Here is a 14,322-nt window from a genome sequence, read left to right on the forward strand (position 1 = left end):
CCACGCCTCCTTCAAGTCTGACTCCGATGTTACTGTGAAGGAAAGGACTCTAATTAATGGATTGTATCTACCTTCATTTCCTTGTCTTGATAAGTGCACCCTGCCTATGCAATGTGCTAACAGCAGGGGAAGCTGAGAGAAGGGCATTCCAGAACCCTCTGTACTATTTTTGCAACTTTTATAAATCTAAAGTTATTTCAAAACAAAATGTTTAAAAACAACAAAAAATTTTGCTTCTGCCAGCACTTCCTACCTCCTCCCCTTCCCGATCTTCCCATCTTTCTCCACAGCACGCACCCTCTCCTGTACCAATAAGATCTAGGTCCTTTGTTCAGTGTGGGATCTGTTCCCCCGTCCCTGGCTTGGCTGTGTTTTATGAGGACAGAATTTGCTATGAACCCAGATCCTGGAATAAATAGTATCATATCAATCTATAAATTCTAGTTTCTGGGCACCATAATTTACTTACCAATTCTCCATTAATGAATTTTCAGATTGTTCCAAAATGTTTGCTGTCATAGATAATGCTATAAAATACAATAGACAAGCACACATATCTTTACACATGGCTTTTTAATGGTGCATTTGCTGGGAAAAGAGCAAGCACATTTTAAATTTTGATCAATTTTGCCAATTATCATCTAAAAAACAATTGTTCTGAGGATATAATTTACTCGTTTATTTGGGTCATTACCTGCTCTTCCCCACTGGAACATAAACTCCTTGGGAATAGATAGGGGTTTTGCCTGTTTTATTCAGTGCTGTACACCCAGCTCCCAGAACACATATTTGTTGAGCAAATGACATGGGTAAGCAAGAGCTAGTGAGTGCTACAATTGGTGGCATAAGATATAGACGTTTAAATATATTATTTAAGGCTGTGAAGGTAGTGTGGTCAATAGAATAATAACCCCCCAAGGATCCCACATCTTAAATCCAGAACCTGAGATTATGTTCCCTCACGTGGCAAGAGGGATTCTGCAGATGTGATTAAGAATCTTAACTTTGTTTTTCAATTACAGTGGACGTTCAATGTTATATTAGTTTCAGGCATGTAGTATAGTTTTTAGACATTTATATAACTTACAAAGCACCGCCCCCCCACACACACACACCATGCATAGTTATTACGATGCTATTGACTATATTCCTTGTGTTGTACATCCCTGTGAATTTTTTGTAACTGCCAATTTGTACTTCTTGATCACTCCACCTTTTTTTTACCCAGTCCTCCTTCTCCCCTCCCCTCTGACAACCATCAGTTTATTCTCTGCATCTACAAGTTTATTTCTGTTTTGTTTGTTTATTTTGTTTTTTAAATTCCACATATATGTGAAACCATATGGTATTTGTTTTTCTCTGTTCGACCCATTTCATTTAGCATAATACCCTCTAGTTCTATCCATGTTGCCACAAACGGTTAAGATTTCATTCCTTTTTATGGCCAAGTAATATTTCATTGTTTGTATGTACCACACATTCTTTATCCATTTGTCTTTTAATGGGAGCATTTAATTCAGTGGCATTTTATGAGTTGTTTTCGGACTGTGTTTGCAGTCCTTCTCTACTCCTCTCTTATGCCCTTGCTCTCTTCTCTTGTATGACTTTCCGTAGTGTTGTGTTTGGATTCCTTTCTCCTTATTTCTTGGGTAGCACTTGCAGATTGATAGTTTGTGGTTATGATGTGCTTTGTCCATACCAGTGGTTCTCAACCTTCCTACTGCCGCGACCCTTTAATACAGTTTCTCATGTTGTGGTGACCCCCAATTTCATTGTTACAAATTGAACATAATTAAAGCACAGTGATTAATCACAAAAACAATATGTAATTACATATGTGTTTTCCGATGGTCTTAGGCGACCCCTGTGAAAGGGTCGTTCGACCCCCAAAGGAGTCGCAACCCACTGGTTGAGAACCGCTGGCCTATACCAAGCCATGTTCCTAGCAGTCTATTTTAAGTTGATGGTTGCTGATGTTCGAACACATTCTCTAAGCACTAACATTTTTTATCACTCTCTCCACGTTTATGTTTCTGCCATTATTTTTTTACTTCTTTTGTGTGTATTTGTGTGTCCCTTAATTTACTGTTGTAATTACACATGATCTTCCTACTTTTGCTTTGTACTTGTTTATGTGTTCATTGATACACTGCTTTTATTATGTGTTTACCTTTGTCAGTGAGAATTTTTTCTTTGCAATATTTTCTTGTACATATTTTTTATTTTTAAAGAAGTTCCTTTAACGTTTCCTTTTTAAGAAGGAAAGATTTTTAAAATTGATTTTTAGAGAGAGAGGAAGGGAGAGGAAGAGACAGAGAGAAACATTGATATGAGAGTGAAACATGGATCAGCTGTCTCCTGCATGCCCCCTATTTTGGATCCAGTCCCCAACCTGGGCATATGCCCTGACTAGGAATCAAACCAGCAGTCATTTGGTGCATGGGGTGACGTCAGACCAACTGCACTGGCCAGGGCTCCTTAACATTTCTTGTAATACTAGTTTGGTAGTGATTAATTCCTTTAGCTTTTTCTTGTCTGGGAAGCTCTTTATCTCTCCTTCAATTTTGAATGATAGCCTTGCTATGTACAGTAGTCTTGATTGCAGGTCCTTACTTTTCATCACTTTGAATATTTCATGGGCGCTCTGAGCCTGAGGGTACCACAATGCCACAGTGAAGCTCACCGGATTGTATTCTATTCTCCCCGGGTGGTCAGTGAAGCTGTCGGGAGCCCTGGGCTGGACGTAGCTGTGCTGGGGAGTTCAGGTGAAGACACTTGTGTGATGTTTTTAATGATGGTGGCAGCTTTTCCAACCCGCAGGACAGGCTCTTGGTGATGTGGCCACTGCACCTCCCATCAAAGGGGGCTCCTTTTCCCCGCCCCCTGGATTAGGCTGCGGTGGGACTGACATTCGATTTCTGAACCTGGGCCTCAAGAAGCCTTGCAGCTTCTGTTCCCACGCGCTTGGGAGCCCAAGACCACCTTGAGAGGAAGCCTGGGCAGGCCCCACCGAGGTGAGAATCCTCGAGGGTGACTGTCAGCACCAGCCACCAAGCATGGGAGTGATGCTGCCTGACGCCAGGGGTCAGCAAGCTTATCTATAAAGAACAAGATAGTGGGTATTTTAAGCTTTGAGGGCCACGTGTGTCTCTGTCCAACCACGTGAAAGCAGCCATGGACAGTATGTAAACAAGCATGCCTGCTGAGCGACTTAACTGAGAGGGAGGGGCCCTGCCAGCGAAGTCAGTCTATGAGAGTGCTGAAGGCTTGATGCCTGGCAGGAGCTCTGACAAGTGCTGAAATCAACACTCGATTCTGACACCAGATGCTACAAGAAGCGGGCTGGGAGGGGCTGCAGAACTAGGGACTGCCTGGTTGGCCACCTCCCCTTCTTCAGGAAGGGCTGGAGCATGGGCATAAGACATGGATCCAAGCAAAGGAGGAGGGGTCCACCCAACTATTTACTGTTGATAGGGAACTGGTTGGATCAGCTGCTGCCCCATTTTTGAACTGGCTGATAAGCAAGGCACTGGGGGCTGGGTCACCTTCCCGGCTTGTTCCAGACCCCTTAGTAAACAGGAATGGGGCTCAACAAACACCGAGCAGGTAACAGCTTGGGCTGGGAGGAGGCAGGGACCGCACTTAACCTGTACATTCCTACCTTGTCCACTGCCCTTGGACCTGGCTGACCTTCCCGTGGGTGGTGGAAGTCAGGAGAAGTAAAGGTCTGAGCTCCGGGGGAGAAAGGCATCCGAGGATAGGGTTCTCCCCCGGCGAGAGGAGCTTGGAGTGTGGCTGCAGAGGAGGGGTGGTAAATACATGCTGTGTGAAGGTCAAGAGTGTGACCGAGGGCAGAAGGCTGCGCTGTGTCAGCTCAGGTTCAGGTTCTTCCCCCAGCTGAGCTGATGGGAGAGGACAGAGAGCTCAGGAAAGGATGGCCATGCTTTTACAAGGTGGAAGGTAGGCATGGGACTCTTGGGCTGGCAAAGCCCGGGAGCCTGGATGACGGCCTTCTGCCCTTCCCAGGGTCTAACCTGCACCTGCTGGGATGCAGTGGAGCTCATCCATCCTTCTTAGTGGAAGGTTCTTGGCTTAGGAAGAGGGCAAGGAGGCGGGAGCGTGCTGAGGCTTCTCTCCCCCAGAGGCCCCTTGGCCTGGGCTTAAGCTTCTGGACTCTGGAAGGGGTTCCTCTCTGGTGTGGGTGAGATTCTGGAGCAACTACAAACATGCGTAGCAGGGACCCAGAACATACGGGCCAGCAGAGCTGTTGTGAGGCCCATGACACAAGGTGGCACAGGGCCTGTTACTCTGTCACAGCAGCCAGAGCTGACTGAGGCAGTTTGCCTCCTTCCTGCCTTCCACGGGTGTTGACCTTCAGGGCAGCACATGGCCCGCACATCGACTTCCATCTCAGAGCCCACTTCAGGGGAGATGACATTATGCCCGAGAACAGAGAGCCAGCCAGGAAGTGGCCCCGCCCAGCCAGGCTCTTCCTCTCCTCATTTGGGACCTCAACGTGGGGGCTGGGATGCTGCTGGTTTTCTCCCGCTGTTAGCTGACCTGCTTGTCCTCAGGCCGGAGTCACAGAGCAGGAACAGAACCATCGAGGCCTGGGAGACATGGCCTGTCGGGCGGAGAGCCAGGCTGGGAACCTTGTTAAGTCCACTGTTGGGGTTGTCGCTGGTGTCTGACGCTCAGGTGCCGCAGCTGGGAGAGTAAGTGGGTAAAGCTGATGGATGAGAGACATGCTCACAGTGGGGGCGCTGGCCTGCAGGAGGTGGGACGCAGGCTGCAGGGATGGTCCTTCTCAGCTCCAGTTGACTGCTGCCCTATTGCCAGAGCTTCAGTTGTTAAAGACAAGCTAAAGATCCTGGCTTTTATGCAAAACATTCTCAATTTTAAGTGTTGGTCCCATTTCTCAAAAACATACAGTTGGATTTTTTTTCAATAAATATATTGGAACTTTTTTTTTTGGAAACTTGAGTCAATTTGGAAAAAACCTGCAGACAATCTGTGTAGCCTAGAAATATATATATATTTTTAAAAGAAAAAGTTAGGTATGTCATGAATGCATAAACCATATGCAGATACTATTCTATTTTATCATTTACTACCATAAATACACACAAGTCAATTATAAAAATTTAACATTTATCAAAACTTATGCACACAAACACTGACAGACCATACATGGTGCCATACAGTTGAGAGAAATGTAAACAGATGTAAAGGTACAGCATTCAATCGTAACTACATAAAATAATACAATCTGCGCTACTGTAACAATTTTGTAGTCACCTCGTGTTGCTATTGCAGTGAGCTCAAGTGTTGTGAGAATCCCCTTTAAACAGTGACATTACTCATCTCCATGTGAGCAGTTTGTCCCTCTAGTAAATTTAATAAGGAAGTAAAAGGTGATCTCTGGCAGTGCTCACATATTCTTTACTGTGTTTAGTGCAATACTATAAGCCTTGAATAACACCGTGGGACCCATGCAAAGTGCAGCCAGTGATGTTGGAAGCAGAGAAAAGTCATGATGTTACAGGAAAAAGTGCATTGCTTGATACGTATCATAGGTTGAGGTCTGTAAATGTGGTTGCCCTCCATTTCAAGATAACTGCATCCAGTGTAAGGACAGAAAGAAAGAAAGAAAGAAAGAAAGAAAGAAAGGAAGGAAGGAAGGAAGGAAGGAAGGAAGGAAGGAAGGAAGGAAGGAAGGAAGGAAGGAAGGAAGGAAGGAAGGAAGGAAGGAAGGAAGGAAGGAAGGAAGGAAGGAAGGAAGAAAGAAAGAAAGAAAGAAAGAAAGAAAGGAAGAAAAGAAAGAAAAGAAAATTCATGAAGCTGTTGCCGTAGTTTCACCACCATGTGCAATAACCTTGAATTTTTTGTAAAATACATTTTTATCTCGTATTGAAAATGCAGCTTTTATATGAGTGCAGGATTGCTCTAAGAAAGGTGTACCTATAGACTCTAATGTGATTCAAGAAAAAACAAAACAAAAAAAAAGAAAAAGAAAAAAGAAAAAACAATGTTATTTTATGACAACTTAAAACAAGACGAAGGTGAAGGATTTGAAGCTGGAGAATTTAATGCCAACAAAGAACAGTTTGTTCATTTTAGAAAGAGGTTTTGGCTTAAAAATGTCAAGATAACAGAAGTGGCTTCTGCTGAGCAAGAGGCAGAAGACACGTTTCCAGATGCCACTAGGAAAATCATGGAGGCCCAGCCTATCTGGCTCAGTGGTTGAGTGTCAGACGGTGCACCAAGAGTGGCTGAGTGTTGCCGGTTTGATTCCCAGTGCAGGGCATGCAGGAGGCAGCCAATCAATGATTCTCTCTCATTATTGATGTTTCTATCTCTCCTTTCCTCTCCCTTCTTTTCTGAAATCAATAAAACATATATAACAACACAAAAAATCTATTAAAAAAACAACAACAAGACAGTTATTACTAAAGAAAAGAAGCAAGCACCAGGATGTAAGGCAGGAAGAGGGAGGCTAACCCTACTGTTTTGTGCAAGTGCAAACGGGCGTATGATCAGGGCTGCCCTTACAAGTAAAGCTGCTAATCCCCAAGCCTGGAAGGGAAAAGATAGACACCCACTGCCAGGATTTGGGTTGTACAACAAGAAGGCCTGGACAGTGGAAACCCTTTTCCTGAGTTGGTTCCATTGCTTTATTGTCCATGAAGGCAGGAAGTAACTTGTCAGTAGGGACTGCCTTTTAAAGTACTTTTGATATTGGATAATGCCTGTGGCCACCCAGAATCCCATGAGCTCAACACTGAAGGCATCAAAGTGGTCTACTTGCCACAAACACAACATCTGTAATTCAGCTTCTAGATCAGGGGGTTAGAAGGACCTTTAAGGCTCAATGTACCGTACTCTATGGAAAGGGTTGTCAACACTATGAAAGAGAACCTCAATAGAGAGAACACAATGAAATTCTGGAAGGATGCCATTGTTGTTATAGAAAAAGCCATGAAATATGCCATCATTGTTATAGAAAAAGCAATGAAAGCCATCAAGTGTGAAACAATAAGTTCCTGCTGGAGAAAACTGTGTCCAGATGTTGCACATGACTTCACAGGATTTACAACAGAGCCAATTAAGGAAATAGTAAAAGAAACTATGGATATGGCAAGAATAAAAGGTGGGGGGGTGGAAGGTTTCAAGATATGGGCCTTGGAGAAATTCAAGAGCTAATTGACACCACACCAGAGGAATTAACAGAAGACAAGTCAATGGAGATGAGTGCTTCCAAGCTGGTGCCAGATGATGAGAAAGAAGATGTGGAAGAAGTAGAGCCGGAAAATTAATTGACAGGCAATCTGGCAGAAGGGTTTTGATTACTCAAGTCTGCTTTGGACTTATTTTATGACATGGACCCTTTCATGATACAGGCCCCGAAATGAAAACAAATAATGGAGGAAGGATTGGTACTGTATAGCAACAGTTTTAGAGAAATAAAAAGTCCAACAAAACATGGTGAATTTCTGTAAAGTTACACTGAGTAACTGCCCTCCTGTCTCCTTCCCCTTAGCCTACTCAGTGTGAAGACCTTCATGATGATAAAAAAGAATCTTAGATCACTAGGAAAAAAGGGAACTCCCTCAACCTGATAAAGTGTGACTATAAAAAAGCCTACAGCTAACATCGTATTTAATGGTGAAACACTGAGTACTTTTTCTTAGATCAGCAACAAGATAACATGTTCACTCTTGCTACTTCTTTTTCATATTGTACTGGAGGTTCTACTCAGCTCTATAAGGCAAGAATGAGAAACAAAATGCATCAAGATTGGTGAAGAAGTAAAAAGCATTTTTGTTTGCAGATGACATGGCTGCCTATATGGAAAATCCAGGGAATATACAGAAAAGACACTAGAACTAATAAATGAGTTTAGCAAGATTGCTGGATACAAGGTCTAGATATAAAAATCATTCTCTCTGTAATAGCTACATCAGAAATTGAAGTAGAAAGTCAACACCATTTATAGTAGAACAAAAAATATTAAACAGGGATTAAATCCATAAGTCCTATGGGCTGAGAAAACTACAAAACATTTTTAGGAAAATAAAAGAATACCTAAATAAACAGAGATTCTTTGTTCATTGGTTGGAAGGGTAAACTTTGTTAGGGTGTCCACTGTATCCAAATTGATCTATAGCTTCAATGCAAACTCAATCGATTTCCCAGAAATTTCCAAATTCATATAGAAATGCAAAAACAAACAAGCAAAAAACAGATCAACCGAAGGACTTGTATGCATGCATATAAGCATAACCAATGGACATAAGACACTGGTTAGAGGGGTAGAGGAGGCCAGGGGATTGTCAAGGGTGGGGGAAAAAAAGGACATATATGTAATACCCTTTGTAATACTTTAAGCAATAAAAAAAAAAAACCAACTTGGAAAAGGAATGAATTTGAAGGACTAAAGCTACCCGATTTCAAGCATTATTTCATCTACTCATTTGCCATCCTTATATCTTCTTTGATGAAATGTCTGTTCAAATCTTCGTCCATATTTCTTTCAAGATGCTTGTTGCTTATTATTGAGTTCTGTGTAGGGGAGCAAGGTTAAGGACATCTGTCCAAACCTGCCACGTGGTTGCTGGGAAGATATTGGAAGCTTGGGGCCTGCCTTATGGGCTTTCTGTCGCAGGCAGCCGAGAAGAGAAGCCTATCCCTGCTATGGGGAAATGAAATGTGCAGAGCAGTGAGAGTCGCGACCAGGGGCCGACCAGAGCTTCGGTGTGCTTGGGACTAGTAGTTAGAGAAATGCAAACAAACAAGAAAAAGGCGGGGCCTTGTGGTAAAATTACTTCATTTTCCTGTCCACCACAGCTCTTTGCTGCTGAAAGCAGGGCTACCTGTTCTAATATCTCCCTGTGCAGGGTGGAGGGCAATTTGACTTACTATAGCCAGGGTTCCTGGGTCCCCAAAGCTGTGTCTGATACTAACCAAGATGCCCTACTCATCACAGGGCCCAATGTAAGAAATGCCCAAACCTGTAAGAAATGCCCAAACCTGTAAGAAATTTTATGAGTTTACTAGAGGCCTGTCGGTGCACGAAATTTGTGCACTTGGTGGGGAGCGGGTGTCCCTCAGCCCGGCCTGTGCATTCTAGTAGTCCAAGAGCCCTTGAGGGATGTCTGACTGCTGGCTTGGGGGAGCGAGCTTAAGCCAGCTGTCGGACATCCTTGGCACTGCTGTGGAGGCGGGGGAGGTTCCCGCCACCGCTGCTGCACTCGCCAGCTGTGAGCCTGGTTTCTGGCTGAGCGGTGCTCCCCCTATGGGAGCACATCGACCATCAGGGGGCAGCTCCTGCATTGAGCGTCTGCCCCCTGGAGGTCAGTGCACGTCATGTGACTCATGTGACGGGTTGTTCTGCTGTTTGGTCGATTTGCATATTAGCCTCTTACTATATAGGATTTGAGCCAAACTGACGATTACTGAGAAGCAAAATCTCAACATGTTGAGAAAATGCTCTGGAAAATGGCAGTTTTGCATTTTATTTCATACATTACAATCAAAAGAGGAGGCATGAGGGGGTTGCATAAAATCCATTGGTGATAGATTAGGGAGGTAAGAGAAAGCAAAGCGGGGGAAACCTCTGGGGTTAGATAAAAAGTGAAATGATAGACACATACTTCTTACACATAGTTAGGTATAGGATAGCTAACAGTCAACAATTAACATGATAATAACAATTAGGGATTTGTGGTTTCCCCTCTGGTGTGGTGCTTGTGCTTTGAGGGATTGGGAGTTATTGCAAAGGTGTGCTATCAGGCATGTTATCCTAGATGTAAAAAGACAACAGACAGGCTCAGTTAAAAAACTGACCTTTGTTTGGGAAAAATACTGTCCTAAGACATGACTACCCGCCTTGAACTGCTTTTAGTAAAAAAAAGTTTTAATTTCAGATCATCCTATGTGGTTACTCTAGGTCTCTGCGTTTGTAAGGCTGCCACACAGGCCTCCCCTGAGCTAGTCAGGTTTAGTATGCGGCCCCTTTTCATCCACAGGGTCCTGGTGATTCCAGAACTGGCTTCTGAGGCCCCATGCTGCCCCAACAGGCCACCACAACTGGAAGCACACACAAACCCCTACTCATTTGCTCAGGATGTAAGAGAATATTATACAAGGGGCCGCTGAAACTACAGACATTTATTTTCTCACAGTTCTGGAGGCTGGAAGTCTGAGATCATAGTGTCTATCCCCGTGGTCATCTTCTCCCTGTATCCTCACATGGTACTTCCTCTGTTCCCGCCTGTACCCTAATCTCTTCTTCTTATAAGTGTGGCAAGATAGTAAGAAGCTAGAAAAATTCTGGGCAAGTAGAATAGAAAAGCTGAGACAAGAAAATCAAATAAGGACAAATAGTTTGGACAGCTTACAACCAGCTTTGAATCGCAAGATCTTATCTCCCCCAACCAAGGACACTTGAGAGCGAATGACTAATACCTCCCTTTCCCAACCAGAGAAGACATAGCTTAACTCACCCTGGAACTGCCAAGGCAGGAGAAGGGGAAAGGGGAAAGGAAAGAAGGGAGAGTTTTATCTCACCCAAACAAGATGCAACAATGTAGAAGGAAGCTTTGAAACCTAATCTGCTACCCAAGATATCTGGCAGAGCAACCTTGAAATTGGTAAGAAAGATATAAAACTCCTTGAACTCCTACTGGGCCCATGCTGAGGCTAGCTGGGTGCCGCTTGTGCTATATGCCAAGTGTATCTATAATAATAAAAGCGTAACATGCTAATTAGGCCAGATGTCCTTCCGGACGAAGCCACGGTGGAGACAGGGGGCCGAGCCCTTGCACGAATTTTGTGCATTGAGCCTCTAGTTTTTAATAAATTTGCTTGCCTTGCTTCCTTAATACATTCACTTGCTTTGCTTCAACACTGCTGTCTGTCACTAATTTGAAATCTTTCTTATGAGATTGAGAAGAGCCGGGGAGGGGACAGCCCTCTCTCCTTCTGACTCAGGAGACTGCCCAGTAACATGGATTAGTGACTGGGATCTGAGTGGGATTGCTGCTAGCTGATCCTTATTAAAAAAAATTAGGAGATATCCGCAATCCTAGTTGCCTGGTTTTCTTTGAGTCCCTCTGACAGATCAGTGAGTTCAGTCCCTTCGGGGATTTCTTTTTCTGTTTTGCCATCAGGGTTTAGGGGGTTGCAGCATAACGAAGATTAGCAAGACATACTGGGCCTGTGCCAAGGACAGAAAAATTGAAAGTAAAACCAAATGAGTGCTTGGGCTTGCCTGGGCTCTGAAGAGAAAAGAGGCAAGCCCTTCCTCTGGTTTGAGTCTCAAATGGCCTCACGTGAGTAAGGGCCTCGCTGAGGTGTCTAGAGTTGAGCAGACACCTAAGATGTGCAGGGGCCTCATAGGGCCTTCCATTTCACTTGTAATTAACTGGCTCATTCAGACACGCACATCAGGGTTGGTCACTCAGCGCTCTGAGACCTTCCAGTTGTCAACCTGCAGCTCATCTCTGCCCCGCGTGGTTTCTGGTGGCTCTATCTGCATCTGTATTCCCCTTGCAGGAAATGCAGAAAGGGAGATGGTTGTGTCTGTCGGGGACAAGGGGAAGAATCAATTGGGGGCCCCTCAAGTTTCAGAAATATTATCCTAAAAACTCAGAGGAAGTCTCTCCCTTAGGTTGCCTTTACAAACATTGTCAAGAAAGGCACTGGCCAGAAGCTATCAACGGACAACTGTTGTTATGTAAACAAAGGCTTAGGCAAGCTACCCTGGTTAAACCAATGGAGGCTAAGATCTTAAGGCTGTTTGCCAGGCTGATCTGGGCCCTTTACTACACCCTTTAATTAGGGGACTGGTTCCATGCGATAAATGGGATAAAGGGATCGTCTTCATGTATGTACTATGGGCTCTGATACTAACTTTGAGACCCCCCCCCCAAAAAAGTTAAATATCTTGAGAAGGCTGACAGGCACAGCAGGGAATGTTGGTTTTGTCCTACTGAACCTTATAAAAAAATAGGGGGATATCAGTAAATTACCTTCTTGGATATGGACAAAGGCATCTGCTATGCATGGCTCCATGGGACCCACAAGACTGGGGGAGCAGACAGGAATGGCAAGTTTTCAGACACTCCAGTGGACAAATATATTTGGTAAAATTTTTTGAGGGAATGAGAATATTGCAAAACCTAGAAGGATCCCATCTTTACGATGACTGGTGATACTAGAAATACTGAAATTCTTGCTCCATCGGGATCTTTGGCAGGAAAAACAGGTCAGTAACTCGTGGCATTATTGCCTCAGAGGAATAGAAGTGCACCAACAGGTATTAAATTAAATGAGAATAGAGACACAGGGACACTCAGCAGTCCAGATGGAGTTGTGTCCCCTGTCTGAGTGGGGCAAAACCCAACATCCTGGTATTGGTAAGCCGTCCTCAGGACATGGGATAGGCCCTGCAACCGGGAATTTGGGTTACAAAGTAAGACCAGTTAATTCTGGAAACCCAGGCCAGAGAAGACGCCTTCTCTGGGAGTGGAAACCATGGAGAAGGAACGGGTATGCCTATTCTCTCCTAAGATCTTTCTTCTCTTTCAGATGGGAAACCAAAATTCGGTACCACAGATTTTCCGCTGGGATGCATCCTAAAGAACTGGGAAAAGTTTGAGCCTCAGACTTTAAAAAGAAAAAGGTTAATTTTCTTTTGTAATACAACTTGGCCCCAATACCAACTCAGGAGCAGGGAAGTCTGACCGATACATGGATCTCTGGATTATAACAGCATTCTCCAATTAGATTTGTTTTGCATAAATGAAGGCAAATGGGATGAAATAGCTTATATGCAAAATGTTTATAGCCCTTTACCAAGGTATAGATTTAAGAAGAACTGATAGAATGTGTATTGCCACAATATGAGATGAATTAAAGGGCACCTTCCTCACAGCCCCAGCATGATGCTGGCCTCTGCCTGTAGAGAAACAAAGCCCATCCCAGAGGCAGAACAGCCTGCTTCTCAGCTCACTCCCCTTCCCCAAGAGGGAGGAAAGGAGCGAGAGACAAAGAGAGACAGAAACATCAATGTAAGAGGGAAAATCAATTCATTGCCTGCCATATGTGCCCCAACCAGGGAGGTTTCCTCACAGGGCAGGTATGTTGCAGGTGAAAGAAGGCAGCAGGTACAGCTGTGTGGAGACACGCTGCTGAAGCACACACAGGATCCATGCTCAGCCTCAGAGGTCAGTCACAGCCCAGGTCTCGGTGGGGGAGGCAACAAAAGGGTAGAAAGTGCGCAGGGAGAAGGGCTGAGTTCAAGTGTCTCAGACTACCCTTTGTCCTTGCAGGCTTTGCTCTTCCTCTTGTCCCAGGCTCTCGTGACTGGAGTGTGGCTTAATTATTGATCTTGAGAAGTGAGTTAACTTTTTCGTTACAGATAAATTCCAATTAATAAACGCAGGAGGACACAGCTGGCGTGGCTCAGTGGGGGAAAATATTCCATGCAAATGGAAACAAAACAAAAAAAGCTGGGGTCAGATATTTATAACTGACAAAACAGACTTCAAAACATAGGCCATAAAAGAGACAAAGAGACCATATAGTACTAAAGGGATTGATCCAACAAGAGGATAGAACTCTTGTAAATATATATATCTCCAATAGGCACACCTGAATTTATATAGAAAATCTTGGTGGACAGAGAGCAATACAGTCATAGTTGGGGATTTTAACACTTCACTGTCATCAATATATAGAGCTTCCAGGCAAAAAAATTCAACAAGGCAACAGCGACCTTAAATGACACACTGCATCAGATGGATTTAACAGATATTTACAGAACATTTCATCTCAAAGCAGCAGAATATACATTCTTCTCAAGTGCACATAAAACATTCTCAAAGGCAGACCACGTGTTAGGACACAGGTTAAGTATTAACAAATTCAAGAAGATTGAACTCATATCAAGCATCTTCTCTGACCACAATGTTACAAAGCTAGGAATCAACTACAATAAAAAATTGAAAAACATTCAAACACATGAGGGCAAAATAGAATGTTATTAAACAACAAATGGCTTAACCATGCGCTCAAGGAAGAAATCAAAATTACCTGGAAACAACTGAAAATGAACAGACAACAACCTCAAATCTATGGGACGCAGCGAGAGTAGTCCCGAGAGGGAAGTTCATAGCATTGCAGGCCTACCTCAAGAAGCAACAAAAATCTCAAGCAAACAATCTAATCCTATACCTGAAAGAACTAGAAAAATAAACAATGCCCAAAGTACAAGGAAGGAAATAATAAAGATTAAAAGTCTGGAAAAAAACCTCTGTA

General features: G+C 43.7%; 1 long non-coding RNA gene across 1 annotated transcript in view; it reads right to left on the reverse strand.

Moving 5' to 3' along the window:
* The window catches only part of LOC107183001, an 18,391-nt gene extending 10,286 nt beyond the window's left edge, over nt 1-8,105 (reverse strand). Inside the window, exon 1 of the long non-coding RNA XR_001513779.1 lies at nt 8,096-8,105. This is a non-coding gene — a long non-coding RNA (uncharacterized LOC107183001). The remainder of the gene's footprint in view (nt 1-8,095) is intronic.
* Between the last annotated feature and the right edge of the window lie 6,217 nt (nt 8,106-14,322).

This window comes from Myotis davidii, unplaced genomic scaffold (assembly GCF_000327345.1).
Source record: "Myotis davidii unplaced genomic scaffold, ASM32734v1 scaffold78, whole genome shotgun sequence".
Lineage (NCBI taxonomy): Eukaryota > Metazoa > Chordata > Mammalia > Chiroptera > Vespertilionidae > Myotis > Myotis davidii.